A 5,310-nucleotide genomic window follows, 5' to 3' on the forward strand; every position below is an offset into this window, starting at 1 on the left:
AGTACTGAGTAGTAGTGATGGAGGAGCTCCTGTAGGGGGCGTCACACCTTATATCACAGGCACTACTATATGTCTAGTGCTGAGAAGTAGTGATGGAGGAGCCCCTGTAGGGGGCGTCACACCTTATATCACAGGCACTACTATATGTCTAGAACTGAGTAGTAGTGATGGAGGAGCTCCTGTAGGGGGCGTCACACCTTATATCCCAGGCAGTAATATATGTCTAGTGCTGAGTAGTAGTGATGGAGGAGCTCCTGTAGGGGGCGTCACACCTTATATCACAGGCACTACTATATGTCTAGTATTGAGTGGTAGTGATGGAGGAGGAGCTCCAGTAGGGGGCGTCACACCTTATATCACAGGCACTATTATATGTCTAGTACTGAGTAGTAGTGATGGAGGAGCTCCTGTAGGGGGCGTCACACCTTATATCACAGGCACTACTTAATGTCTAATACTGAGTAGTAGTGATGGAGGAGCTGCCTGTAGGGGGCGTCACACCTTATACAACAGGCACTACTATATGTCTTGTACTGAGCAGTAGTGATGGAGGAGCTCCTGTAGGGGGCGTCACACCTTATATCACAGGCACTACTATATGTCTAGTGCAAAGTAGTTGTGATGGAGGAGCTCCTGTAGGGGGCGTCACACCTTATATCACAGGCACTACTATATGTCTAGTGCTGAGTAGTAGTGATGGAGGAGGAGCTCCTGTAGGGGGCGTCACACCTTATATCACAGGCACTATTATATGTCTAGTACTGAGTAGTAGTGATGGAGGAGCTGCCTGTAGGGGGCGTCAGACCTTATATCACAGGCACTACTATATGTCTAGTACTGAGTAGTAGTGATGGAGGAGCTCCTGTAGGGGGCGTCACACCTTATATCACAGGCACTACTATATGTCTAGTGCTGAGAAGTAGTGATGGAGAAGCTCCTGTAGGGGGCGTCACATCTTATATCGCAGGCACTACTATATGTCTAGTGCTGAGTAGTAGTGATGGAGGAGCTCCTGTAGGGGGCGTCACACCTTATATCACAGGCACTACTATATGTCTAGGGCTGAGTAGTAGTGATGGAGGAGGAGCTCCTGTAGGGGGCGTCACACCTTATATCACAGGCACTACTATATGTATAGTACTGAGTAGTAGTAATGGAGGAGATGCCTGTAGGGGGCGTCAGACCTTATATCACAGGCACTACTATATGTCTTGTGCTGAGAAGTAGTGATGGAGGAGCTCCTGTAGGGGGCGTCACACCTTATATCACAGGCACTACTATATGTCTAGAACTCAGTAGTAGTGATGGAGGAGCTCCTGTAGGGGGCGTCACACCTTATATCACAGGCACTACTATATGTCTAGTACTGAGTAGTAGTGATGGAGGAGCTCCTGTAGGAGGCGTCACACCTTATATCACAGGCACAACTATATGTCTTGTGCTGAGAAGTAGTGATGGAGGAGCTCCTGTAGGGGGCGTCACACCTTATATCACAGGCAGTAATATGTCTAGTGCTGAGTAGTAGTGATGGAGGAGCTCCTGTAGGGGGCGTCACACCTTATATCACAGGCAGTAATATGTCTAGTGCTGAGTAATAGTGATGGAGGAGCTCCTGTAGCGGGCGTCACACCTTATATCACAGGCACTACTATATGTCTAGTATTGAGTAGTAGTGATGGAGTAGGAGCTCCAGTAGGGGGCGTCACACCTTATATCACAGGCACTACTATATGTCTAGTGCTGAGAAGTAGTGATGGAGGAGCTCCTGTAGGGGGCGTCACACCTTATATCACAGGCACTACTGTATGTCTAGTGCTGAGAAGTAGTGATGGAGGAGCTCCTGTAGGGGGCGTCACACCTTATATCACAGGCACTACTATATGTCTAGTGCTGAGTAGTAGTGATGGAGGAGGAGCTCCTTTAGGGGGCGTCACACCTTATAGCACAGGCACTACTATATCTCTTGTGCTGAGTAGTAGTGATGGAGGAGCTCCTGTAGGGGGCGTCACACCTTGTATCACAGGCACTACTATATGTCTGGTGCTGAGTGTAGTGATGGAGGAGCTCCTGTAGGGGGCGTCACACCTTATACCACAGGCACTACTATATGTCTAGTGCTGAGAAGTAGTGATAGAGGAGCTCCTGTAGGGGGCGTCACACCTTATATCACAGGCACTACTATATGTCTAGTACTGAGTAGTAGTGATGGAGGAGCTCCTGTAGGGGGCGTCACACGTTATACCACAGGCACTACTATATTTCTAGTGCTGAGTAGTAGTGATGGAGGAGCTCCTGTAGGGGGCGTCACACCTTATATCACAGGCACTACTATATGTCTAGGGCGGAGTAGTAGTGATGGAGGAGCTCCTGTAGGGGGCGTCACACCTTATATCACAGGCACTACTATATGTCTAGTACTAAGTAGTAGTGATGGAGGAGCTCCTGTAGGGGGCGTCACACCTTATATCACAGGCACTACTATATGTCCAGTGCTGAGTAGTAGTGATGGGGGAGCTCCTGTAGGGGGCGTCACACCTTATATCACAGGCACTACTATATGTCTAGTATTGAGTAGTAGTGATGGAGGAGGAGCTCCAGTAGGGGGCGTCACACCTTATATCACAGGCACTACTATATGTCTAGTGCTGAGTAGTAGTGATGGAGGAGCTCCTGTAGGGGGCGTCACACCTTATATCACAGGCACTACTATATGTCTAGTGCTGAGTAGTAGTGATGGAGGAGCTCCTGTAGGGGGCGTCACACCTTATATCACAGGCACTACTATATGTCTAGTACTGAGTAGTAGTGATGGAGGAGCTCCTATAGGGGGCGTCACACCTTATATCACAGGCACTACTATATGTCCAGTACTGAGTAGTAGTGATGGAGGAGCTCCTGTAGGGGGCGTCACACCTTATATCACAGGCACTACTATATGTCTGGTGCTGAGTAGTAGTGATGGAGGAGCTCCTGTAGGGGGCGTCAGACCTTATATCACAGGCACTACTATATGTCTAGTACTGAGTAGTAGTGATGGAGGAGCTCCTGTAGGGGGCGTCACACCTTATATCACAGGCACTACTATATGTCTAGTGCTGAGTAGTAGTGATGGAGGAGCTCCTGTAGGGGGCGTCACACCTTATATCACAGGCACTACTATATATCTAGTACTGAGTAGTAGTGATGGAGGAGCTCCTGTAGGGGGCGTCACACCTTATATCACAGGCACTACTATATGTCTAGTACTGAGTAGTAGTGATGGAGGAGGAGCTGCCTGTAGGGGGCGACACACCGTATATCACAGGCACTACTATATGTCTAGTACTGAGTAGTAGTGATGGAGGAGCTACTGTAGGGGGCGTCACACCTTATATCACAGGCACTACTATATGTCTAGTACTGATTAGTAGTGATGGAGGAGCTCCTGTAGGGGGCGTCACACCTTATATCACAGGCACTACTATATGTCTAGTACTGAGTAGTAGTGATGGAGGAGGAGCTGCCTGTAGGGGGCGTCACACCTTATATCACAGGCACTACTATATGTCTAATACTGAGTAGTAGTGATGGAGGAGCTCCTGTAGGGGGCGTCACACCTTATATCACAGGCACTACTATATGTCTAGTGCTGAGTAGTAGTGGAGGAGGAGCTCCTGTAGGGGGCATAACACCTTATATCACAGGCACTACTATATGTCTGGTGCTGAGCAGTAGTGATGGAGCAGCTGCCTGTAGGGGGCGTCACACCTTATACAACAGGCACTACTATATGTCTTGTACTGAGCAGTAGTGATGGAGGAGCTCCTGTAGGGGGCTTCACACCTTATATCACAGGCACTACTATATGTCTAGTGCAAAGTAGTAGTGATGGAGGAGCTCCTGTAGGGGGCGTCACACCTTATATCACAGGCACTACTATATGTATAGTGCTGAGTAGTAGTGATGGAGGAGGAGCTGCCTGTAGGGGGCGTCACACCTTATATCACAGGCACTACTATATGTCTAGTGCTGAACAGTAGTGATGGAGGAGCTCCTGTAGGGGGCGTCACACCTTATATCACAGGCACTACTATATGTCTAGTACTGAGTAGTAGTGATGGAGGAGCTCATGTAGGGGGCGTCACACCTTATATCACAGGCACTACTATATGTCTAGTGCTGAGTAGTAGTGATGGAGGAGCTCCTGTAGGGGGCGTCACACCTTATATCACAGGCACTACTATATGTCTAGTATTGAGTGGTAGTGATGGAGGAGGAGCTCCAGTAGGGGGCGTCACACCTTATATCACAGGCACTACTATATGTCTAGTGCTGAGAAGTATTGATGGAGGAGCTCCTGCAGGGGGCGTCACACCTTATATCACAGGCAATACTATATGTCTAGTACTGAGTAGTAGTGATGGAGGAGCTCCTGTAGGTGGCGTCACACCTTATATCACAGGCACTACTATATGTCTAGTACTGAGTAGTAGTGATGGAGGAGGAGCTCCTGTAGGGGGCGTCACACCTTATATCACAGGCACTACTATATGTCTAGTGCTGAGAAGTATTGATGGAGGAGCTCCTGTAGGGGGCGGCACACCTTATATCACAGGCACTACTATATCTCTAGTGCTGAGTAGTAGTGATGGAGGAGCTCCTGTAGGGGGCATAACACCTTATATCACAGGCACTACTATATGTCTGGTGCTGAGCAGTAGTGATGGAGGAGGAGCTCCTGTAGGGGGCGTCACACCTTATATTACAGGCACTACTATATGTCTAGTACTGAGTAGTAGTGATGGAGGAGGAGCTCCTGTAGGGGGCGTCACACCTTATATCACAGGCACTACTATATGTCTAGTGCTGAGAAGTATTGATGGAGGAGCTCCTGTAGGGGGCGTCACACCTTATACAACAGGCACTACTATATGTCTTGTACTGAGCAGTAGTGATGGAGGAGCTCCTGTAGGGGGCGTCACATCTTATATCACAGGCACTACTATATGTCTAGTGCAAAGTAGTAGTGATGGAGGAGCTCCTGTAGGGGGCGTCACACCTTATATCACAGGCACTACTATATGTATAGTGCTGAGTAGTAGTGATGGAGGAGGAGCTGCCTGTAGGGGGCGTCACACCTTATATCACAGGCACTACTATATGTCTAGTGCTGAACAGTAGTGATGGAGGAGCTCCTGTAGGGGGCGTCACACCTTATATCACAGGCACTACTATATGTCTAGTACTGAGTAGTAGTGATGGAGGAGCTCCTGTAGGGGGCGTCACACCTTATATCACAGGCACTACTGTATGTCCAGTGCTGAGTAGTAG

Source organism: Eleutherodactylus coqui, chromosome 12, assembly GCF_035609145.1.
Source record: "Eleutherodactylus coqui strain aEleCoq1 chromosome 12, aEleCoq1.hap1, whole genome shotgun sequence".
In the NCBI taxonomy this organism is placed as follows: Eukaryota; Metazoa; Chordata; class Amphibia; order Anura; family Eleutherodactylidae; genus Eleutherodactylus; species Eleutherodactylus coqui.